Genomic DNA, 25,574 nt, shown 5'->3' with positions numbered 1-25,574 from the left:
TGCAGGCATCGGGATCGATAAATGCGTTGGTTATCCCCTTGTGGCTTTGAATGCCCTGTGTTTTAAGGCAACTTCAGTGTTGAGGTAGAGCACTACCTGCTTGACACCTCGCCTGTGTGTTCACCGCTGGTGTGCCCTCCTCATTCAGGTGGAGAGCAACACGCGCGGGGCAGCTTTTGTGGTGATCTTGGGGCTCTTTCTTCCAGGCAATAATGACCTCGTTAGCTCAGCCCCTGCCTCATGTCATCAAACTCACCGATTCCAAGTCCAGTATAAACTTAACGGCCTTTCCCCTCCGCTTCTGCGCTGAGGGGAAGAGGCAAGGGTCCAAGATCAGGAGTTTGCCATGGTGTTGCTGATACCGTGAGCTGTATGATAGGCACTTTCAGAATTGCTGATAGGTGCTGAGCGTGGTTGGAGGTGAAGTGGCAAGCTCTCCGCTCGTCCTGGCGGTGTTTCTGGTGCTGGACTCGCTGCTACCTCCCCCCCTCTGCACTTGAGGCTCTTTGTTTGAACTACAGGTCAGTGGGTGAAGTTCAATGTAATCACAGATAGGTATGTGTGTTTTAGGTTTTCTTAAGTTTGGTTCTATCAGCAGTAACGCCCGTACAGTCATTTGTTTGAAGACTGCGGTTGGATACGAGGTGATGGAGTATAACGGAGCTGTAGGCTGCAGTGAACTTGCTTTGCTGCTGAGTGCTGGGCTGCTACAAAGCTCCTTGCAGGGTGAACAATTCCAGGCCCTTGGCTTTTAAACGTGAACGTCCTGGTCTTTCCTGTCACTTCCACAAGAGCCTTGGCTTTTGGTTCCCTTCTTTGTGCTCTAGTCTCCTTCCCCTTCTTGTCTGTAGTTACTGAACCTTCAGTACTAAAGTTAGGTGCATTAAATTCAGTACCTTTATTCAACCTTTTTTTAAGACAACCTTAGGTACTATAAGGAACTTTTATTATCCCTTTCAGTCTTGCACTTCCACCTTCACCTCTCCACCCTTAATTGGAGGAAGCAGGGCAGAGAGCAGTGGGTCTCCAAACGTAGCTTGAATTCAACAAGCACCGGGAGAACGCCTGACCAGGCTGCCTGCGCACGGCTGAAGCAGCAGCACCACTCACCAGAACTTTGCTCTGTGGTTTAACAGCACCTTGCACATAGCTCAGGCACGGCCTTGCTATGTTGTACCTGGCAAGTGCTGAAAGCAGACCTGGCTGTAGTGGAGGTGGTGCTGAGCAGAAGTAAGGATGCTATTTACTCTTCCCAGTTTAATTTCTTTAACCTCCAAAGAGATGTGTTAACAAACAGCACAAATTTCTGTTTACAGTTACGTGGAGCTCTGCTAGTGCCAAGTGTGCATCCTTTTTCCAGCAGGAACGCTTTCTGCCCCATATTAATCTTCTTATGAAATGAAACTATTGCATAGTCCCGTGCTAGCTTAAGTGTTTTATTTTTTTCTTTCTTTCTGCTTCTGTTTGTAGAAAGATGCATTGTTTTCAAATCCTAAATGGTGTTTTGCATACTTGAGAAACTATTCCGGAATGATTGGATTTGAGGCTTACTTTTTATGGGGAATTTGTGTGAATAAAGTATTGCTGTTAACTGGAATGAGTTCACCTATACTAAATCTATGATAGCTATAAATTACTGTGGGCTGCTTCTGTGCTTTATAGAAATACAAAAACCCCAACAGAGGTTGCATTCAGTCTCGCTCCTTTGGCTTATGAGAACATAAATCTTGTTAGCAATGGCCAAGGTGCTGACAAATGTAATTGGCATCTGCGATGGCTAATAATGCCTTGTTCTTTCAGGGCCTTTTGGGTGTTAATGCTGATTATTGGTGGCTGCGTGATAGTCTGCTTATAGTCGGTGCTTGAACAAAGAAGAGGTAATTGGTGCCTTGAATATTACTAGAAATGGCAAAAAGTGAGTGGAACCAAAAATCTCCTTGCATCCTGGACTGTTCCCCTACCTTCTAGCGCCGAGCTCCTGGTGTAGGGGTTCTCTGTCTACACTTGCATTTCAGGCTAGTGTCAGGATACTTTTGCTTGTGGTTAGTCCTTAATAAGCAATCAATACCACCTTTTGAGGTAAAACTAAAAGGGAGGGAACGTGGAGGCATTAGAAAGTGTTATTCAATTTTCTTGCTTAACTATGAGCAGAAGAAACACAAATTCCCAGGTCTCTGCAGTGTACATGATGAAGACATTCTTAAAAGCGTTGCATTAAAATCAGTTTGCCATCCGATAGGTGCTCTGTGGGGATTCTGGATGTGTCAGCACCCGAGCTGGGGACCGATTGGAGCTGGGGCACAGGTGAGATCCAGATGATCTCTGAGGTGCTTTGGTTCATTTGCTGGTGCCCCAATCTCTGCTTCCTGTTTTGGTGTGTTAATTGCAGAAGTCCAAATTGGCTCAAAAGGAAGCAAGCCCTTGGTTTACATAGTTCTGATGCTCCTGAAATCAGCATATACCTACGATTTACTAGTAAAATGTTCTTGTGCCTTTGATCTGGATGTGTTCAGGAGCGTGCAAGACGTGACAGTGGTGAGAAGCTGGGCGGTCACAGCTGCTACGTGCAAGTCATAGCAAAAATGAAAGAAATGCGTGTCTCGTTTGTAAAGACCAATCTGTGAGCATTGCTTTGGGACCCAGTCCTTCACCACAGCACCTTCTGCTGTGTCTTTACGTGTTGCTATCTCAGCCTGCAGGAGGTGGACAGCACGACCGCGTGGGTTAGGAGGTAGGAGGCAGGAGGTTTGGGTTCGTATGTGCCCAGGTGAGGTTTCTGTGTTGTAAAAAGGAACCGAGAGCCAGGGTGACTCTTTTTCCACTCCAGCCAGGTCTGTCAAGCTGAACTTTTTCAATAACAGCCAGGCTGGGATAGTTATGGTACCTTCTGGAGAAGAGGGAAGGAAGGCCATATCGGTGCCATGTAAAGCTCAAGCCATGTGAGAATACAGGCTGCTGGACAGAAGAGCATTGTTCTCACTCTTCTGTTTCATGCCTCTGTTTTATGAAGGAGTTGACGCAGTTCTGGCACCCTGACCTTTCCCTGAAGTTGTTGACCTCTACCTGAAATAAACCTGGGGGGAAAGCTTGGACCTGTTACATCTCCTTGCTGCGTGCTACTGGTGCTTGTGTTGCTTTTTGTCTCTTACTTCCTCTCTGCAGTTCTCAGGCATGCAACTTCTAACGTGTATTTTATAGGAAGAGAGCATAATTTTGGGTTACTGATTGCCCTGGGACCCGGGCTTGGTGAGACTTAGTGCAATTCTGCCTTTTTTTGTGCATCTGTAGGTGCCAATTCCTTGATAGGGAGCTAAGATGAAATGGGAATAAACCTGCTGCTGTGTCTTGGATGGGGAATGAAAGCCAGTGTACTGACTAGTCCTAGTACTATTATTTGCCTTGCAGTAGCATCAATAATGCCTTGTTTGCTTTCCAAACAAAAGACGTGGTCTGTGTCCCACCGATCCTTTGAAACTTTTTGTGTTGGAAGCGGTAGTTCTCATGGGCAGCCTTGGTGCAATCTCGTTGTCTAATTGTGGCTACTGCTGTTGTTTGAGACTACTTGAAAAAAAATGCTTGTCCTTGAAGGAGGTGTTGAGCTCCCAGTGCTTCACGAGAATGGACACACAGATTCCCTCTACATTTGGAGTGCAATGGTAAAAAATAAAAAAAAAAAAAAAAAAAAAATGTATCCGAGGAAGGATTGCTGAAAACCTTCAAAATGTGTTCTGCCTTGGTGTTTGGAGCTCTGCAGCGGTCAGGTTTCGGTAGTAACACCCCTGGCCCCTCTCCATGTGTAGCGCCTCTTCTCTCTGCTGACAGGCTCTCTAGCTTGCTGTAAAGGAAATGGGATTTCAGCACAATTTTTAGTATTTTGTTTTTTTTCTTTCTGCTATTGTTCGTGTGTGTTAGCGTTACTTAGGTAATTATAGTGTGTTTGGTAGGAGTCCTGACAGCCTAAACTGAGTTCTTTGTCAAAAATGTAATGTTTCCCTTTTAATTAAGAAAGACTAGAACCAGCACCTGAATCTATTAATTAACTAGTCAGAGTTGATACCTATTTAGGATACATTAGCGAGCAAAACAAAATGCATTTCTCACGAAAACATTGCTCAGAGTAAATGAGCTTCTGTGGGGCTTTGCTGGGGTGGAAAAAAAAAAAATAATAAAAATCTGTTGGTACTGCATCTGCCACAGATGCGTGGTCGTGCAAAATTCATGTGAAATCTTTCCAGATTCTATGGGACTCCAAACAATAGGCACTATTTCTTCCTCAGAGCTCTTCAGAAATGTTAACTAATCCTTGTGACAGCCCTGTGAAGTGGGCATTGTGGTAATTTTTTTTAATGGACGGCACCGCAATTAATCGGCATTGTCTCCATCTGTACGGTGGCAGGGGGATTTTTCACAGCGCCCGAGGCCCGGCCTGCTGCTGAAAGTCACAGCCCTGTTAGCGAGGGGAGGCTCAGTGCCTCTTGCTGCTTTTCCCCCTGCTGTGGCAGTGCTGGTGAGGACTTCGTGCAGGTTTCGGGTCGTGCCAGCATCTCAGCCTTTCTTTGCAGCCTGGCTTTGGTTGCTGAGATGTCTCTCTCTCTCTTCTCCTCCACCACTGCTGCACCATGTAACCCTTCCAGGAGTTGGAAATGCCACAGCAGATGGCTTGGGGAGGCAGTATCTGTAATTACTGTTGCAAGATTTGCCTAAGCTTGACTCTGTACAAAGAATGCTTTATTTATTTATTTATTTATTTATTTTTTCCTCCTAGAGAGTCAAAGTGGTCGGTGCTGCAACTGCAAATTTGGGCTTTTCAGGGGAACACGATAGTCGAAATGTACGTGGTATGTGCTGATGCCAAAATGTTCCGCCTTCCCTCGTAACGTAACTCGTATGATGGTTTAGGGTTAGCAGTTTGCAGTCTTCCCCTCCTGGCTCGGGTTTCAGGCTCCTGGTGCTGGTGTAGGCTGGACTGCTTATGGACCCAAATTGTGATGACGGCTGGCACACCGTTAAATAACACAGCCAGAAGCAGTTTATGAGATCAAGGTGGGTTGCAGTGGTAATGTTGTTCCTTCTCCCTGCTGACCAGAGACACGTGGCTGTACGGTTGACCCGTGCATCTTTAATGCCTAATGCGAGTCTTTTTGTCTCCCAGTTGCAGCTGTGATTGATTGATCCCATGCCTTGCATGCACGGGGGGCTCCCTTGCTCCAGGCACCTTCCTGCAGTCCTGGGCTCCCTACCAGGGTGTCTGAGCGCAGCTACTCTTCTCTCACCAGTCCGATGCCCAGGGGGTTTTTTAAATTTTCAGAGGTTTTTAAGATTCACCTTGCCTGTAAAATACTTCTGGCTAAAATTTTAAGCAGCAGTTAGAATTTGGACCAGATTCCAGATCCTTGCTGATTTTATCATTTTCCTTATCACTGGAATCATGGAGCCAAGGTGTTTTCAGGTATTCTGTTTTTATTATTATTATTATTTCTTTAGCTTTTCTGGCAAGCTTTCCTTGAAGGAACAGAGTCCCATGTTTTCAGTAGTCTTTGTTCATACCCAACCCTTTTGAAACTTGTAAATGTTTTTCTCGTTGAATTTGTGTGGCGTCCCTCTGTGGAGAGGGCAGCTCTTTGAAAATAGATGTGTTTCTGTAGTGGGTTTACGTGGCAAGGTTTTGGTAGCAGGGAGCCATAGGGGTGGCTTCTGTGAGAAAGATCTAGAAGCTGCCCCATGTTTGGGAAGGGCCCCATTGTTTTCCAGATCCGAGCCAATAAGCGATGTTGTTTTGCGCCTCTGTGAGAGCATATTTAAGACAGGGAAAAAACGCTGCGCCACACAGCAGCCGGGAGAGTCAAGGGAGTGGGAGAACAGCCTTGCACCAAGGTCAGTGTAGAAGGAGGGGGAGAGGTGCTCCAGGCGCCGGAGCAGAAGTCCCCTGCGGCCTGTGGTGAGGACCATGGTGCAGCAGGATGTCCCCCTGCAGCCCATGGAGTACCACGGTGGAGCAGGGTTCCACGCTGCAGCCCGTGGAGGAGACCACGGTGGAGCAGGTGGCCCTGCACCGACGGAGGCTGCCGCCTGTGGAAGGCCCCTGCCGGAGCAGATTCCGGGCCGGACCTGTAGCCCGTGGAGAGGAGACCACGCAGGAGCAGGTGACCTGGCAGGAGCTGCTGCCCGTAGGGGAGCCAGGTTGGAGCAGTTTTCTCCTGAGGGATGGACCCCATGGTACGGACCCATATCTGGAGCAGTTCTGGAAGAGCTGCTGCCTGTGGGAAGCCCACGCCGGATCAGTTCATCAAGGACTGCATCCCGTGGGTGGGACCCCACAGCACAGGGGACGAGAGTGACCGAGAAGGAGCGGCAGAGAAGAAGTGCTGTAGACTGACCATAACCCCCATTCCCCGTTCCCCTGCGCCGCTCGGGGGGAGGAGGTGGAAGAGGGTGGATGGGGGGGGAAGGTGCTTTTGGTTTTTTTTTCCTTTGTTTTCTCACTTCTCTCGCTTGTTAGTTGTAGGCAATAAATCTTACTATCTCCTTATGCCGAGTCTGTTTTGCCCGTTACAATAATTATTGCATGATTTTCTCGTCCTTATCTCAATCCTTGAGCCCTTTTCACATATTTTCTCCCCATTCCTCTTTGAGGAGGGGGAGTGAGAGAGCGGCTGTGGTGGAGCTCGGCTGCCCACTCGAGCGGAACCACGACAGCTAACACTGTGACGAGAAGGTTTTTTATGAGCTTTCTTAAGAATTGAGATCGCTTAAGCTGCAACGTAATGTACCTTAAGTAATGTAGTTTGATTTTTGTCTCCTCAGGTTCAGTTGTTTTTGACGGTGGAAACTGAGCTGGCTAGCTTAACTTTCCACTTGCATTTTCCCCCAAAGTCTGTGATGATGTTTCAAGACCTATCACCACCAAATGCTGCTGGATCCCTTCCAAGCCTTCCTACCCAAACACTCGACCAGAAAACAATCGATGAGCTCCCTGCTTCTGCACACCCAGAAAGTACTGAGTTTGCGTTTATTTCCTTGAAGCCAGGCAGCAGTCTGTCTTGAGCTGAGCTCCAAAGGCAGGAGCACTCCTTCTGCCCTACACATCTCCTGGATGCTGGAAGTTGTGCGGCTGCAGGGTCACAGGATAGGATCACACAACATCCTGGGTTGGAAGGGACCCATAAGGATCATTGGGTCCAGCTCCTGGCTCGATGTGGTACCAGCCACGAATCAAATTGTGTGCTTGCCATGTTCCTCTGCTCTTTCCTGGCTTTTATTTGCTGTCCTCTGCAAGGGATGTATTCAGTCTGGGTGGATCTTGGCTGTGACCTGGTGTAGCTATGCCTGTTTTCTACCTGGATCGTGCTCAGCCCAAGCAAGCACATTCAGCCTTGCATTTGAAATTAACATTTTGATCAAAATGGCATTTCTTCAACTTGCTTCTTGCAGCTGAGGCGATGGCTGTGAGCTGAGCACTGTAACTTTATTCATGAGAGAGGTTTTGGAGCGTGGTCTTAGAATGAAGATGTCAGCTAAACGTGTGCATGCTTATGCTATTAGAAGGGTACAGTTAACAAGCAAGCTTTCCTGTGCATGTAGAGAAGCCCTCTTGATAGTAGTTTTCTTTTTCTTTAATCTATAAACTTTTGCTGGCAACTACCTACCTGAAAGGAAGGTGTGGGGAGCTGGGGGTCAGCCTCTTCTCCCAGGTAACTAGGGATAGGACTAGAGGGAACGGCCTCAGGTTGTGCCAGGGGTGGTTCAGGTTAGAAATGAGGAGACATTTCTTCTCAGAAAGAGCAGTCAGGCACTGGGATGGGTTGCCCATGGAGGTGGTGGAGTCCCCGTCCCTGGGGGTGTTGAAGGAAAGGTTGGACGTGGCACTTAGGGACAGGATTTAGAGGGTGACATTGGTGGCAGGGGGATGGTTGGACCAGGTGATCTTGTAGGTCTCTTCCAACCCTAATGGTTCTGTGATTCTAAGGAATTAAGCTGAAGAGTTTCACTTTAGTCTGTGTATTATAGTTTTTTTTGGATTATCAGTAGCAATATTATGCTGGCCAACGAGGTGGTGCTGATATTAAATGGAATTTCTTGTAGCAGCTTGGAAAGTAGGCTTTGTAGCTTTCCAAGATTCAAAGGTATTAATAGCTGTACTGGGGAAAAAAAAAAAAGGCAGGTTTCCTTGGTTTGCTGTACAGGGGCGCTCACAGCATCATCTTTGTTATATTTCACAGTAAAAGCCAGGTAGACGGTGTTCATCATCACCGAAATAATAGGACCTGCTGTATGAAACCTGTTTTGAGCTTTAACTCTTTAAAATAACGTGCCTGTATTTTTCTCAAAGCCATGTAATCTCTTCCTTTTTTCTCTTGTACCATTTTTAAAATATGCTAAACCTTAAACGTTTTCCACAAATGCAGGGATCTCGGTTTCTTCAGGCTCCCTGGCTCTCAGTAAGCACCCATCTGGTGGGTCGATGTTTGAAGGTTGAACCTTTTGCTTTTCTTTGAAGGCACCGCGAGTGGGCAGGCAGCGCTTCACATTTGTCTGCGCTACTTCTTCTTCAGACACCGATTTAAAGGCTGCCTTGATGGATCCCCAAGGAAGACATGAACCTCCAGGAAGAGTTACCCGTGGATAGCTTGGCTTGCTGTGCCTGAGAAAGGAAGAGGAGGAGTTTTTGTTTCAGGGAAACAGTCAAAAGCTTTACAGCTCTTGGCATTGCATTGGAAACTAATGCTGGTTGCTCTTCACACCCACTACTGCTGCAAACGAGGGAACATCCGTTGAGGACGTGGTGGGGTTTATAGCATCGGAGTGAAGGAACATCCACAGAGAACGTGGGTTTAGGATTGGCCTCACACGTGTTTCCTTCGTTGATTTTATTTTGAATTAAAATCTTTGCGTAGATGGCTTTTTTAGCTGAATATGTAAGCAAGTTGAAAGCAGACGTTTTACTGTCTCTGATTTGTGCTTGTGCTTGGTTTAGCATTTTTTTCCTTTTTTTTTTTTTTTGAAAAGATGGTGCTCTCATCCTCCTTCAAGAAAACGTGGCTTTAAGTTGTTTGGAAAGAAACGCCTACTATATTGTAGCTCTGACAAGGAGGCATGGGGGTTAGGCAAAGGCATTGCTGGCTTCTAAAGGGATGAGTTCAGGCCAAAAGGCTTTGAGAAGGGCCTAAATCCTGCTGTGCACTTTGTAAGCTCCCTTTATGACCCTCACACATTCTGTTCTACATGTGAGCCGAGCGGTGTTATGCAGATGCTTTCGCTGGCTGACCTGAAATAACCAACTGAAGATTTCCTTTTGTTTTTTGTCTTTCCCCCTCCTGCAGCAGGCCTGTCCTGCTTGAGTTGGTCGGTGTTCCCTTTCCTGAGCTCTGGCTGCACAAAGAGGGCACAGAGCCGTGTTCCCCTGTGTTCAGGTTTCTGCCTGACCCGGCAGCACGATGTGGGGCCGAGGAGGAGCAGGGGAGAGCTCCTGGGTGGGAGCATTTTGTCGCAGGGCAGATGGGGCTGGCTGGGTACCACACGTGTGCTTGGCTCCGTGCTCCTCCCCAGCGCATGGGGACGTCAGCACTGAGGAAAAGTTGGCAGCGTCTTTTCCAGTGGGATTGCAATTCAGTCTGGAAGGGGAGGAGCCCATTTGCTGGCACTCGTAATCCCGCTGCCTGAACAAGATCGGCCACAGCAGCCTCACTTTTTGGTGATATCACTGCCAGTGTTCGTTTGTGCCTCGATGCCTCTTCTTTAATTCTGTTCATTAACGCTGCTAGGTTGGCAGAACGTCTAAACATAAAGAGAGCCCTAGGCTTGCCTGTGTGTGTACCAAATACCCCAAATACCTGTTTTGATAATAACCCGCACCCTAGTGCTTCCACTTAGCAGTTCACAAACCTGAACATGAGTCGGTCTTACCAAAAACCCAACCAAGCAACCCACAAAGGCTCCTGAAAAGAAAGGAGGAGGAAACAGATGCGGTAGGTTGGGATGCATGCATGCTGCTGTGGTGTGGGTCTGCACAGCGTGTTTTAGGCATCACCTTGTTAGGATCCCCTCTTCCCAAGGTCAGATCTGTGAGAAGAAATGGAAAAAAAGTCACTGGGAAGTCTGGAGAAGGTTACCAAAGGGAAGGCTTGCAGAAGGATGGAAGTTCTGGCAGCCCTCCCATGTCCTTTAAGCTGCTGTGCAGAAATGAGCGGGTGGAGGATGAGAAGTTGGTGTTCGTGATGAAGCGAAAGGTGATGGAGAAGCTTGGCTGTGAAAGGTTGAGGACAGCAGGGTGAGGTGACCTGCCGAAATCCCCTCCAGCTGTGCATGCTGTGCTTTTGTTTAGACAGAAGCTCGTGCTCTGAGCTTGCTCTCTAGGAGCCTGGCGTGCTGTAAATCCCAGCACAGGGCAGCGCAGACCAGTCTGTGCATCAGGCCGAGCGACCCTGGAAGGGTTTTGGGATTTTTTGCTCTTCTGGCAAGGGGTCCTTTCAGACAGCGGCTGCCTCACCTCTGATTTTCCAAGCATGTGGGAACAATCCAGTTGTGGCCCGCGTGTGCTCCGTGCAGAAGGTGGAGCGAGGGAGGCTGTGCCGACCTTACAGATCAGCCTGAATCCGGGTACCGCAAGGGCCGTGCTGTCTGCTTCCTTTGTTTTTGCTGTTTTTCAGCCACTGAGCTCTCGGTGAATTTCTGTGGCACTGAATTAATTCCTGACGACCAGCCAAAGTACCTCAGAGTTGCTCCGGCCAGAAGCTGCAGCTACCAGCGATGTGTGGAGGGCACTAAGCAGCAGCTGAAAGGCTGGGTTAACCTCACGGAGAAGTAGCCAGCATGTGCCCTCGGAATTTCAATGCAAGCTCTGGTTTGCTTTACAGGAGAGCACTGCTTGCCTTTTTGTCATTACAGCCACTGCGAAGAGCTGGTGGGTGCTGGGGTAGTGTTGCAAGAATGACAAGTGATGAATTAAAATCTTGAGTCAAGTTTCTGGCTCCCTGTACCGGCGAATGAGTATTAGGAGATGAAGGAGCAGAAAATGATGGGCTGCGATGGTCTGTCACTCCGAACCAACAGCAGAGAAATACCATCCAGCTTCCTGAAATGCCTCCTTTTATGCGTGGTATGCCTAAAATTGTTTGGCAGGACATATGGTCTTTGCATGTTGGTAAAACACAGGCGATCTAGGATGCTCCACACAAGGAACTTCTTGTTCTTTGTGTTCTCTCCTCGGCGGTGGCCAATGCCTAACCTTGGCAGTGCTGCACCGCCGTCAGCTGCATCTGAGAAACTCATTGAAAGTGTGGGTATCTCTCATGGAAATGAGACCCAGCTTGCCTTCTTATGCCTGCGAGGAGCCTCGGTCTTCCTGCCGCTGACTGTGGAGCATGTGCATAGGTAGGAGAGACAGAAGAGATAAATTAAGCCTCTATTGAATGACTCAATAGCTTTTGTGTGAGTTCGTAACACGCTGCTTTTTAAAATGCCATATGCTCATATGAGAGGGGAGCCCTGCTGCGTTTCTGCCTTAATTCCAGAGTGCCCTTAAAAAGTGATCCGATGAGATGGAAGCGTTGCGGATGCTAGCATCTAGTACACAGATCCCATATCTTGGAAAACCCTGATTTATTTATTATTTTTTTTATTTTTTTACAAATACCGCAATATCTAGGGTTCACAGATCTGATGTAATCCAGTGGAATTACACCTGTGAGAGGATAGCAGCAGCAGAAAGCTAATGCCCGTGCTTCGCCCTGCTTGCTCTGACAGACCAGCGAGTCCTCATTAGCTGTGTGCTTCTCGACTGGAGAATAATTGTTGTACAAATTAAAAGCCTGCTGCACTCACGCAGATCCTCCCTGCAGCTGCAACTGTCCTACGGCAGCGGTGTCTAACAAGTCCTAACAGCATCACCTGCACGCCGGTGATGGTGAAGGGATTTTTTTTTTTCTGCCCCCCAGCTGAATTGCTGCAGGAAACTTTAGCGAAGAAAGAGGGTGGGTCTTCCCAGGCAGGTGAATTTATGCATATCCGCCTCATCCTGAAATCTCGGTGTAATTTTCCCTTGTTCACCTCTCCCTCCTCTTCCTCATTTGGTCCCACTTACTGTGGGTTTTGTCAGGGCTCTTTTTAAGCATTTAATTCAGTTGCCAAATTGCAGTAATGAGCAGATAAGCCTTACGCTGTGCTGCATGATAGATGAAGTGATTGTGCTAGCGCTGCTTAATCTTATTCTCTGCATTTGATTTCTGTATTTCCAGCGTAATTGGATCAGCTTTTCTTTATTTTACCTCTAACCATTTCTTTTCCATACTGGCCGTGCGAGGAGGAGGGAGAGGAAGGAGGAGCACGGAGGGAATGAAAAGGACTTCTCGCTACTCCTGTGTTTTCCTGGATTTGGGTTTGTGTGTGCATGCCCACTGATGGAGAGCGGTGCTGGCAAGAGGACCACGGACCAGGCCTGAGGCGTGAGGTCTCCAGGGCAGGTGGGACCTGGGCTGCTGAGGGGTGAGGACCCTCTCTGCTCCGTCTGGGGCTGGGTGACCTCGGCCTGGGGCTGCGGTGCTTCTCCCTGAGGCTACAGCCTGTGTAGGTAGTGCCAGTATTTCGGCTATAAATGAAGCCAGAGGGGTTTGGGGAAGGGTCTTTGCTGAAACAGAGGAGGGTGTGGGGGGACACACTGAAGGGAGAGGCTGTGCAGAGTCATCCGCTCTGCCTGTCGCATCCTTGCACTCCTTTGCACTGAATTCCTGGAGCAGATACCTCCCAGCCTCTCCTTACGTCTTCTCCCACCTCCCTTTCTCCACCCCCTCACCCACAGCTCTCTCCCTTTTGCCGGGTGGAAGTGAGTTCAGATCTTGAATCTGCTCGTCGCCAGGCTCCTTTCTTTCCTCCAGCACGTCCCCGTCGCGTTGCTTCCTCTTCTGGTAGAGGACGGGAGGGCAGAGCTGTCCTCCAGAGCACTCGTCTGAGAGGCGCTTCCCATTTTGAGGGTGGCAGCGTCTCTGCTTTTTCCAGGGAGTCCTAGTTTGCTGCTTTGGGTCTGGATGCAATCCTAATTTATGTAGAGATCCTATCTTAAGACTCGTTCAGATGTTAGCTGTGCACAGACAGCTTTGCAGATCCTGTGATGGAAGTGCTAGTTTCTGCATGCCGAGGGAGTTGTGTAAGCTTGCTGAAGACCCTGGTTATATTGGCCAGTTCTCTGCGGCAGCTTTTTTAGTTATTTGATGAGGAGATATTTTGGGAAGGAGCATGGAATCGGGTCAAAAATCAAACTTCAGCAAAGGCTGACTTCTTGTGTACGGGTATGTTTCGGTTGCTGGGTATTACGATGGAAGAATTAAGGTGCTCTAACTCATTTTTGCTGGTGGTCTTTCCTCTGGATGATGTGTGGCTTTCCTGACATGATTTCATTATGGACTACCACGCACTGATTTCTGCTCTGTGTTAAATGTGCACTGACTGTGTATCGGAAATGTTTCGCTGAAAATAATAAAGCCCAAAGGGGAGCAAAGCCATTTCCTTTTGCCTTAGTGTTTTTTGGTACATCAGCTGTGCTTATGCTTTGTCATGACCTATAACATTCCTAATATGAGTTTGAAATTTGGAGTCCTGTCAGTAAACAAAGCAAAGCTGTTGTAAGATGAGGTGGAGTACCTCATCTTACATAGGAAGGATGGACTTTCATTTTAGGGACTTCAGGATGTTTCTTCTGGCCTGGAACCACTACTCTCAAAGAGCATTGGTTTCCCAGGGGTCTGGTGTCACATCAGTTGGCCCCTCATGGATGTCATAGATATACATTGGACATATAGGTCTTTGGACATCGAGGTGCTTGAGCAGGTCCAGAGAAGGGCGACGAAGCTGGTGAGGGGCCTGGAGAACAAGTCCTACGAGGAGCGGCTGAGGGAGCTGGGCTTGTTCAGCCTGGAGAAGAGGAGGCTCAGGGGCGACCTTATCGCTCTCTATAGGTACCTCAAGGGAGGCTGTGGCGAGGTGGGGGTTGGCCTGTTCTCCCACGTGCCTGGTGACAGGACGAGGGGGAATGGGCTAAAGTTGCGCCAGGGGAGGTTTAGGTTGGATGTTAGGAAGAACTTCTTTACCGAAAGGGTTGAGGCATTGGAACAGGCTGCCCAGGGAAGTGGTGGAGTCACCATCCCTGGAAGTCTTTAAAAGACGTTTAGATGTAGAGCTTAGGGAAATGGTTTAGTGGGGACTGCTAGCGTTAGGTCAGAGGTTGGACTCGATGATCTTGAGGTCTCTTCCACCCTAGAAATTCTGTGATATATGAAATGGCATTTGGTGCCTGTGTTTAAAAGCAGAGAGCTCCTCCATAAGCATTGGTAAGAACTTCAAAGGAACAGCTTTTTTTTTCTCACTGGTAGCCCAGAAATGCTCCTAATGAATAGGCATTTCCTCAGACCTCAGTTGCCTTCACCTCCCTGCCTCAGTATTTGTCTGCATTTAAAGCCAAAGCTCAAAGTGCCAATAAGCAAATACACCTGTGGGTCAGCGCGTGAGCTCTGTTTAAAGTTCCTTGACTCTCACAAAGATGTAATTTAATTGCTATGTAACTTGTTTAAGTCTCAATGAAATGAAAATCTGAGTAATCTGTAATAAAAGAGCGTTGCATGGATTCAACACTGCAAATATGAAAGCGTGTAGGCATATGAAGTGTGGCTTCAAAGATGTAGGCTTTGGTTTATGGGACTGGAAGTGCTGTAAGCCCTAATATTCTCACTGTTGGCAGGATCAAAGTTTTTACTATGCGTTAAATAGTTTCTAGGCAGCTGAGTAACACAGTGTCTGATTGTTTGCTTTCTTCCCTATTCCTGGCTGACGGTGTCACGGCTGTTTTAATGAAATAATCTTCATCATACCAGAGGCATGCTGTCAGACGAAATGAGCAAGGTAGTGAAGGGATTGCTGCAGTGAGATTTTGCTTCTAGTTTCCCACCGTCCCTCAGCACTGTACTTCCAAACTAATAAATAAATAGGAATACTAAGTGATAGCTTTGTAATACATCTGATGTTTTAAAGAAACAGAGGAAAACATCTCCAGTGGTTTCTGGCTTTGGAAGAATATTTGTCATGTGAAGAGCAAAGGCATTCCCTAAAAAATTACAATTAAAAATTGTAGTTGTTATAATCATCATCAAAATCTGAAATACTGCTTATGGATAAAAGAAGCGTAGATACAAAAACACCTTAGAATAGAAAGTGTGATATCCGTTTTGAGCTGTGGAAGGAACGATTAGTGTGGACGTGAAGACAAAGCCTCTGAAAAGTGGCCACATCAGTGATGCCAACTCAGGTAAGACTCCTGGAGTCTCTCAGCGTTGTTGGTCTTGGTATCTGAATGCCTACCAGAAATTTAATTGATGCAAGCTATTTGGTCATTAAGCATTTTGAATTTAAAAGCAAGACAGAACCACAAAAGCAGCAACAACAACAAGAACAACAACAACAACAACAAAAAAACAAACACGGAACCAAACAACCTCCCTATATGCAGATGCATGTAAAGAAATCTAAGTAGATTCAGTTGTTTAGGGTTTTCAGTAAGCATTTCATGTTTCAAATACCTTTCCAGGAGGGAAGATGTACAGTGGAAGGAAAGAAGTGTTATTGTTATTTAAGTATTTATTTCTTTTCTAATTTTTTTCATGTCCAGGGAAAAGGTGGAGTATAGTTGGCGGAGTATAGATGGTGTATAGATTTAAGAACCAAGCAATAGGCAGAACTTTTAAGCATAGAAATGAATAATTAGAAACCTTCCCCCAGTTCAGCAACATACGCACATCTCTTTAGTAACCAGCACTTCTTCAAAGGATGTTTAATCCAGGTGGTTGTACTGCTGAAAAGCAAACATCCTTTCCTTTAGAGCACATCAAATGCTGCTTACAGTTACAGTTAATGTTTGATTGCAGAAGAAAGTGTTAACTGCGTGTTTATTTTTACTATTCCTTTATCTAAAATCAGCCAGGACTTTGCGTATGGGTCAAAATATATTCTGTTCAGGAGCGTGTACATTGTAAAGCAAACAGTCTTGATTACAACTGTGTTATAACATTATAATGAAGCGGATAAAGAATACTGTAATTTGTGATTTCGAAGTAGTTCAAAGTGCGTTTGGGGATTGTAATCAACTGCTGCTTTGTGGTGTGGCGAGTGGCTGGCCGTGGGGCTGAGCAGGTCTCCGTGGGGCGAGCAGAGCTCGGGCAGGAGGCGGCGCTGGAGCCTGGAGCACTTGGGTAGGTAGTGGCCGGGCAGGGTGGCAGCTTCCAAAACCAAGCGTGTGTCCTGGAGAAAAGCAGTGCTGAGAGCTCTGCTGTTGCTTGTGTCCACGTTACTGCATGAAGTGTGCTTGGAGAGAAACCTGCTCACGTTGACTTTTGCCCAGCGGTAAAACTTGTTGAAGGTTACGACAGTATTTCTCAGATCGATCCTTCTTTCTATCAGCAGCGCCAGGGTCGACCCAGGAGATAAAAGAGGGCAGTTGTGTGTTTGCTTTACCTGTGCACTTTACCCTGGTTATGCGGCTTTTCCAACTGGTATTTATATTTTAAGCAATGTGAGATTGCGGCTGCATCTCTGAAGGATGTCCTGTATCGAATTCCGCAGAGAGTGGTGTTATGTAAATAGTGTTGGTAAATAATTGCTGTTCCTCCCTGGACGTGGTTGGGACCAACACGGGCTGGGTCCAGCCAGTTTAGCAATGCCTTCCTAATCGCTTGGCACGGCAGCGGCACGTGCAGTTGGACACGTCTGGCAGTAGCAGGGTGTGCAAGCATCTCACCAGCTGGTGAGACCCTGGGGAGCACAGCATCATCTGGGTCTTCCAGAGATGAAGAACAACATGTAAACTTGGAGCCAGCAGTCCCTCTGGCTGCTAGGCTGGGTCACTGGTGTTCCCTCAGGTTCAAGCGTAGGTAAAGATGGGAGGATGATCCTGGAGGAGGCTGTGAGCTGGTCTTTAAGGCGAGTGCTTCCTCGAGTCACTGTTGCAAGTGGTGCAACCTTATTTCTGTTTGTTCAAAGGGGATGGTGATTGGAGATTTCCATGTGATTATTAGGCTTGGGGGTAAGGAGAAGCTGGGAACTTGCAGGAAAGCTGTAGTTCACCAGCTTAATGCTTCTAAATATCTTCTACAAGTCCACTTGTACAACCGTCAGAGAGCTTAATCCATTTACTGCTGAATGCACCACGCTTACGAGGATGCTTTATCAACGTGGAATTTTATTTTCCATGTGCCAGCAGTTGTTTTACCCTTTGTGTACATTGGTTTGTCATTTTATGGATTCCATACTCCTGGAACAGCAAACATATCTTTTAATCTTTCCAACACTTAGGAAATGTTGTCTTCATGTATAAATTTGTTTCCAGTGATGATAATAAGGAGACAGATTTCTCCTTCCATAGTTTATAGAAATAAATAGGTGCTGTGGGTGTAGAGAGGCATCTCACATCAGTAGGATACTGATTTTCATTAGTAGGATACAAGTGGCTCTGTTGTTCCATTTTAGCCACTCTTGGTATCTGGGAAATGAGGCTGAAAGGAAACCTGGCCCTGTGCTGAGAATGACAGCTAGGTGTGTGTGAAAACAGTTTGCTGACATTTTTATACCATGACTGTTTTGCATCGAGCATGAGGGGAGGCTGCCTTACTGTGGTCCCCCCATCAGTCAAGTTCAAAAAAAAAAAAGTGTCTGGTTCCTCAAGGTTACGCTGTTCATTTTTCTCATTTCCCTTTATCCTTTGTGCTTTTGTATGGAGAAAGATTATTTTTTTTAATGGCTTATTTGGACAGTGTTAGTTCTGTACAGTCAAATGTTGTTGTCTTTTTTTTTCTTTGATTTTAAAATTAAAAAACAAAAAAAGGCATGCTGTGAAATTAATCTGAAAAACAGTAGGTAGATTAAAAAAAAAAAAAAAAGGACTACTCTTTTTAACCTGAATAATAGAGCTCCAAAGAGCAGGATGATTGGAAGCAGAGGAAAGCGCACACATGAGAAAAAAAAAACCCACAGTTTATATTTTTTTATGAATATGCTGTTTAACAGATAAAAGCCTTTCTGCATGGGGCATGAGTAAACTACGTTAGTGTTTACTTTCATTGAGTCATTCTGGAGTCATTTGACTGTATCTGTACGTTAAGGCCATTTTTGTCTCTCCTGATATCTCTGGAGTGAGCACTGCTTGGGGTGTCTTGGTGCTGGTCCCTGAACTGATCCGGGGCAGTATTGCAGCAGCTGTAGAGAGATTATGGGGGCCTGAAGGAGGAAAGGTTGAGGGGGGATAAACTTGCCTTCAAATGTGTGGTGGTTTTGTTGTTGTTGCTTCAGAGTGGAAGGAACTGTACGGATAAAACAGGAATGTAGGTGAAAAGCAAAAGGAGGTTTACAAAACAAAAACAAAACACGTTTTTTACTTTCCTAAGACTTCCAGAAATCTGATTTTCCCTCAAACTTTGGGCTTTTGCCCATGACTTCTTGTTTACATGTATGATGCTGTGTGTGCATTCTACCTCTTTTTCCCCTAATGACAGTGCTCAGTTACAGTGTAAGCTTTCTTGTAGTGTTTACCCACTTAATTTTTTTTTTCTGGATGTGATTTTTAGAGCAAAGGTAGGAGTACACTGAGATCTGATGAGAGAAGTGATCTCTTAGGCCTCCCCCAGCGCGTTACCTACCGCGCAGCGCCTGGCAAAGGTGAGAGGAGCTCCGTCTGCTGCAGTAAATCACCTTTCTTCCCGTGTTCAGAGGCTGATTGCTTTCACTGATTGAGCTGGAAGCAAGACAAAACAACTTGCCTTAAAGCTTCCACGGCTAATGAATCGGTCAGTACGTTTTGATTTGCTTTATACGCTTTGCCTGCTTAGCTGCCCCTGCCTCTGAGGTTCAGGTCTTTATGCCATGACGCCGCAAGCCTGTTTAATGTGGTTATTGTCACTTGACCCCATGGCTCTCGCTGGGAGAAGCCAAGAGAGAGCCTTCAGGTGGGTAGTCCCGTGCTTCCTCTGCTTTTGTACACCGATCCCTCGTGTGCTGGTGTCCCCTTTCCTTGTGCATAGATCACGCCGCCTGCACGCATCCGATCCCCCCCCGGAGCCGATGCCCAGGTAGGGTTTCGCTGCTGTGCCTCGTCACGGAGCTCAGAAGAGCAGAGGAAATAAACAAGGGCTGTATTGATCAAGGCAGCGTGCGGAGGAACATAGGGGCTTTCAAAGGGCACCTGCTCGCACGTTTCCTTTGGCCAGGGGATCGCTGGTTAGAAGGGTTTGTCATCTGCAGGAATAGGCTGTGAGTGAGTGTGACTGGGGGTATTTTAGGCTGGGCATTTTCCTGGCTCGCTGTCAGCTGGCAGCGTGCGCCACCTGGGTCGTGTCAGGGCAGTCGGTGTGCCACATGGGTGCCACCCAGCTGGACCTGGATTCCTTGCTGCTGGGGGCTGCACGCTTGAAAAAAAAATTCGCCCTTGGAAGAATGATCTGAAACAAACGTCACCTTGACTCCTCCTTGCTCTGTCTGCAGCCCAGTCTCCTGCCCAGAGCTGGTTTCTCTTGTCCAGTTCTTCCTTTCTCCCATGCCTGTTCAACTAAAAGAAATAAGATGATTACGTATGTCCTCTTGATTTCTCCTTTTATTCTGGTCTTCCTCATTCTAGTTCATTATCAATATGCTTTCTTTGTTTCCCCCTGTATCTTCTGTGCTTTCTCCTTTTCCTATCCCACCTCCTTCACTCACCTGGAGTCACAAGCCAAAGGCAGAGGCTCTAAGAACCATCCCAAGGTTATCCCCATGTTTCATAAATCTGTCCTTCAGCTACGACTCGCCTCCATGAGAAGCATCCAGACTTGATTTCAAAATGGTGAGTCGTGAAGACTGTCCCGGCCATTCTGGGTTGTTCCAGCAGCTGGTGATCTCTGGTGCACGTGGCGTGTAACCCAAATTTTTTACTTTCATCCAGAAACTGCTGGCTCTCATCTACCAAGCTTTAGGCACGGCAGCTGTATTTTATCTGCCATAAAACTTGTTTCTCTGTGGGGACTCAAACTGTGATCAAGTTTGCTTCGTTTTTCCTTTTTTCCCTCCCCCCCCCTCCTTGAAACAGCTGTTATTGTTGGGCCTTCTGCTGAAGGCTTGTTTTCTGATGGCTGCTGTTGTTTGTGAAGCTCTGTTTGCACCTTTCAGCCTGTGAACGTTATCCTTGAACTCCTGAAGGCAGAACTGAGCGTGGCAATGCAGCTGCATGATAGTCCCCTCTCCAGTTTATATCAGCCCCTTTTTTACACCCAGGCCCCGTTTCTTTTCCTCATTCCTCCCCATGCTTCCTGACCATCCTCCTGCATCTTCTCCATCTTTTGTTGCTCCCATTTCTTTTTCTGCCTCTTACAGAATTCCCTTACCTGCTTTGCTTCCCTTTGCTCAAGGACTGTCCCAGCTTCTGATGATGTGGATATTATCCTCTTCACCATTTCCCCTGGACCTAATTTTTATACTTTCTGGGTGAAGGGACCGACCAGTTCGAAAGCCACTGAGCAAGTACTGAGAGGCTATAAAGATGGTCCTGCTCTTAAGACTAGCTTTGGAGGAAATAATGATCCCAAATCACAAGGTTTTTCCAGCCTAGGGAATTTAACACAGACGTAGTACCCTCCCTTTGTTTTCATCCCCTTGGTATTCAGAAATAAAAAACCTGCCTTTTTGCTCGTCCAGGTGGCTGTCGAAACAAAGCATTTGTGGGGAAAGTAATCCTTTCAGTCACCTGGGAGAAAAACAGTGGGGAAAAAAATCACCAGCATTGATTCATGAAGCCTGGTGTTATTAAAATCCTTGATGGGCAGGCTGAGTGCATGAGGTTTATTCAGACTCCAACAGTAAGGACCCACTTGCTTGAAGTCTTTTATAACTTGCAGGGCGTGAAATAAGTCGTGAAAGCTGTTGATTTTTCAATTCACAAAGGAATGCTGGAAGATGCTTGAGGAGAGCGAGGCGAGCGCTTTCTTCCTGCCTTCACTTTAACAGTCTGCCTGTTGTGGGGGAAAAATGCCACTTCTCTTTGAGAGGTCATTCCCATATTCAAATAACCGTATGCAGAAACAGAAAACTCTCTCAGAGCAGGTGTCCAGAGATGCAATAAAAGATATCTGCTTGTATCTCATTATACCTGTCATTACAGAAACCTAGGGAGCAAGTCTCTGGTTGCCAGTAGGAGAAAGCAGTGCCGGCCCAATAAATACAATATCTGTAACAATATCAGATAAATACTGTTACGGATACAATGATATCGTTACAGCTACAGTGATAGAGCTGAACAATAAAGAAGAGGCCCACTGGGAGCACCTAAAGCATCATCTTTCTCGCAAACTGAAAGCCTCTTTTCTGCCGTGTGGAGAAAAAGAACAAATAACTAGAACTTTAGGATGGGACGCATGTGAAGCATTCGGGAAAATTAAAAGGTCAGGTTATGTACCGTTCGCATTGAGGTTAAAGCCTCGTGTCTCAGCTGACAGAAATGAGGTCAGTTGTGTTGTTTTATGTTTTCTTTCCTTTTTCAAGGAAAGGAAAGGATCTGCCAGTCTGGCATAGGAATAAAAACCCACTCTTGTTCCTTGAAGCCTCGAATTGTTTGGAACAGACTGTATTTTGTGACAAGCTCCCGGAGCATATGTACGTTCACGATTTATAATTTTTCCTTATCTAGTTTTTTGCTTTGATGCTTGAAGAATACATCAATCCTAGAGGTGGGATGTTATTGCCATTGAAAATGTCACAGGTGAGGAGAGGAGTGGCAAACTCGTGTTTGGCTGAACAAAGGTGTGCAATGTCTTTTTGCCCCACAACACTTCTCTGTCCTATTAAAGGGGCTTGGGAATACAGTTCATCAAAGCTAGAGCTGGCCTGTACCTTTCATTATGGGTTGAATTTAACTGATCTGTGACTTAGCTGGAGGGGCAGGAGGATGCTGGTCAGATCTTTGTAACCAATAAAAACCAATTAGAGAACAGGGCATATTTATCAGACGTTTTACAGGCAAGAATACCTGGAAGCTTTATCTTGCGTGATGAATAAAGAATTCAGCTTCTGCAGGTTTCTTTTAGTAGTGGTGGCAAATTTTCATGTGAAGTACTGATAATGTATTTTAGATAAGGGCTTGTGCTGTGTAAATACTTCTGTGCCGGCAAGTATTTGCATAAAATTTTTCGTTAGAGTGAAATAATCCAGAACGCATCCACCTGATGGCTTTAGCCTTGAATCAACGCACTTGCGAGGCAGCTTGTTCTTGCAAGATCAGCGAGCTATAGGCTCATCATTTACCTGCTATTTGGTCTATCAGTGCTCTGGGATTCACTTCCAAGGAAGCTTTTCCAAGGACAGCAGGTTATGGCAGCTGTGAGCCCAAATCCTGGTTCCTGTGATTTTTCTCTCCTTTGCATTTCCCATTTTGGGGTTGCTGTCAGGCAGCAAAGCGGAGCCATTGCTTGGTGGCACCATCCAGCCCTGAAGTTATTGAAGCTGCAGCACGCATCTGCGTGATCACACAGCTTGCTTGCTCTGCATGTTCGGTGCTGTGGCTTCTCAGCTGATCTGGGTGGAGGAAGAAATGCCAACTGCTGCTTTTGGATGCCCTTATCTGCAGCAGCCTCTCCGGGAGAGGTATTTGGGTATGGAAATGAGCGTGGCCTGATAGCAAGAGATAGCCAGGCAGGGCAAGGGCGGCTGCTGGTGGGAGCAGAGCCGCCGTGTGCTGGAGGTCATCTTGGCAGAGCTGCTGCTGGGCTAGGGCAGCTCAGCACGGGGGCACGTGGGTGTGAGACTTCCCCTCTGCTTGGCTGGGAAATCGCTGTCTCCTGCTGCTCCTATGTCCTTATGCCTGTGTCTTGCTAATATTGTGCCTGCTCTTGGCACGAAGAGCCATGTGGCAGCATGCTGAAAGGCAGCAGTGGCTCCCAGAGGGTCTTAGGGTCACTGATGAAGCCTTCAGTTTGGAGCCATCCATCTCCCAAATGGGCCTCTCCGTGTCTCAACAGAGAGATGGCACTTCACGTGTCTTGGAAATCAGCTCACGGGCAGAGACTGGTGATGCAGGATCCTTTAAACTCATCCCAGCATCTTTGTCAACGAGAAAAGAACTTGTTTTGTAGAAGGGTGTTTCTCCTGCAGTTGCTGTGGGGGGTGACTTGCTTGCCATCCCCTTGACTTCAGTGTTTCACGAGCAGTGTTGTTTTTGTTTATAAAGTGAATGGCAGCCTGGAGGGCTGCAGGGAGAGCACCTCATGGCAAGGCTTGATGCTGCAGTCTTGAATGCTGCTTTTCAGGTGCTTGAGATTGTCTGAGGGAGGGGGAGGAAAGGAGGAGGTGAAAACCTTGCATAGCAGGAGAGGTGCAATAACCTCTGCAACGATTGAAGAGGCAGGAATTGGACCGTGTAGGGTTCCTATGGGGAGCTCTGCTCTGCTGTTTTGGTCCAAGGGCTTTTTTAAGGTTTTATAAAAACAACTTAATAGAAAACACTAAGTTTTGTTGTTGTGGTGTTTTTTGTTTGTTGTTGTGTGTTTTCTTTTTGCCTGTAACTGTATGAAAGTAACAGAGTGAAGCCAACACTGCAGCCTTTAGGCCAGTGGACTATAAGCTGCTGCAAAAAATATCCCCAAACTAGTGCAGGTTTCATGAAATACAGCTGTAAATATGTCACAAGCTCGTTGCTTTTGGATGCACCACTGATACTATCCCTGAAAGAATTTTGATGGGTTTTCCTTTGTCTTTGCTCTGTTTTCTGTCTTGGTGCTCTGTGCATATACAGTATCAAAAGCGTTGGGTTTTGCTGTTCCAGCACTTCGGAGTTGGAAGGGAAGTGCCCGTGGCTGGATTTCTAAGGGAATGCATTTGTTCCTTACGAGCTGTAGGATGTGCTTGGTTGGGGATGACAACGACAGCCAAGAGAACTGCACCAAAATGCTTTTAATTCGATGGTCTGCTCCTGCATCAGATTCAGCAGCTGTTTCGTAATATTGGTATCTTCTGCAGCGCTGTCCTCTGCCAACTCTCTCTTCTTTCCTGAAAGAGAGCGTGCACTGGTGAGATGATTCATCAGCCCAGTGATTGGAGCTGTGTTCAAATCAGTTCCTTCCCCAGGCCTCAGAGCGTTGTCCAAACATAAACAGGAGTACACGGTACAAAGGCTTTAGTCTATAGCTCTGGTCAGGATTTTCTCTCAGCATTTATGAGGGTCCTGTTGTTCCATCTCCAACGAGGATATTTCTGTCCCCTCTTTCAGGCAACTTGCCAGATCTGCCTAGCCCATTCCCTGAATTGACATTTTGATTCCCTTCTCTCCCTTTTTTTTCTTCCCTCTTTGGGGAGCCAACACCAAGGTCCACCAGAGGATTTACCTCTAAGTGGGGGTAAGTTGAGTGTGAGAGAGAGACCTGGTATCTCAGGTTGTAGTGGCTGACAAATGGTTTTAGTTGGGATTGTCAGGGTGAGCATCTAGTGCAGGAACTGGGAAAGCACAAAAATAGAACAAGTAATTACTGAAAAATTCTACCAGTCTCTAGAAATAATGTTAAAGCTCGGTGTAATTCCTTTTTTAATATTTTTTTTGGTGAATATGGAGCAGGCAGCTTTGCTTGGTCTTCTGGCCTGTCTCTTAGCAGCGTGGGTCTGGCAGCAGAGAATTGCCTCAAGTACCAGTGGCTGCATTGCTTGGCAGGGCGCATGCAAAAGTAAAGTCGTACCCTTGCATTAAACTCTCTGTATAACTTGCAAATCAGCACAAAGTCCAGCAAAGAACAAATAAATAGGGTGAAAAGGGGGAAAAATAGGCTTCTACAGCAGTTTACCCTGAGCCCTTGAGATCAGAGAGGGCTTCAGATCCTGAGAGGCTGATTAATGCTAGCTCAGTGTTCGATAACCTCTGGCTTCTTGAATGTCATGTTTGGAGGATGAAGTGGAAAATATACCCCTGTGAAAATGTTCAAATTCAGGATATTGCTCAAACTGGAAGTCCAAAGGACCGTGTAGTTTGCTTTTCTGCCTTTATCAGTTGTTCAAATATATGCCCCAGTCTCTGACTTTTCTAGTAGTTGTAGTGACTGTAACTATAAAAACAAACGTCCACCTTGTGGGGAAAGGAGGATTGAAAAAGGCACCTTCCCAGCAGACACCTCAAACGAGAGTTTATTAAGACAACCAAGCCCAAAACAACAGAACTGTGCTGCACTATAGCACATAGTACTCACAATGCCTTTTTAACAGAAAAAAAAAAAATCTTCCCAACAGTGTGGTGCTGGGCTTTGGCCTGGGTTTTCGAGCTGTGGATTCTTCTGCACAGGGAGACAATCTCTTTGCCAGAGGAGTTGTGGCTGACTGTATCTGCATTGGTGAAGCGTGCAGTGCAGCAGGAGCAGGCCAGTAGATCAGGCTTCAGTTTTATGGGGTTTGTCTCCTTACTTTTCTTTGCATTCAGGTTAGTCTGCTCCCCAGACCCACGGCCCTCCCTGTGCATGTGCTGCAGAAGGTCTCTGAAGAAAAACTGCCCCACTGACCTCTGCTCCTTGGGCTGTTCCTCCAGGAAGTGTCAAATTGTCACCTGT

The 25,574-nt window shown here is 46.7% G+C and overlaps 1 protein-coding gene across 2 annotated transcripts in view; it reads left to right on the top strand.

Annotated features, from left to right (window-relative positions):
• The window catches only part of AGPAT3 (1-acylglycerol-3-phosphate O-acyltransferase 3), an 84,639-nt gene that overhangs the window by 700 nt on the left and 58,365 nt on the right, over nt 1-25,574 (top strand). The gene's annotated exons all lie outside the window — the stretch shown is intronic.

This window comes from Aythya marila (assembly GCF_965140915.1).
Source record: "Aythya marila genome assembly, chromosome: 1".
In the NCBI taxonomy this organism is placed as follows: Eukaryota; Metazoa; Chordata; class Aves; order Anseriformes; family Anatidae; genus Aythya; species Aythya marila.
Note: the sequence above shows the minus strand (reverse complement) of the source record. Positions and strands in the feature narration are given on the sequence as shown.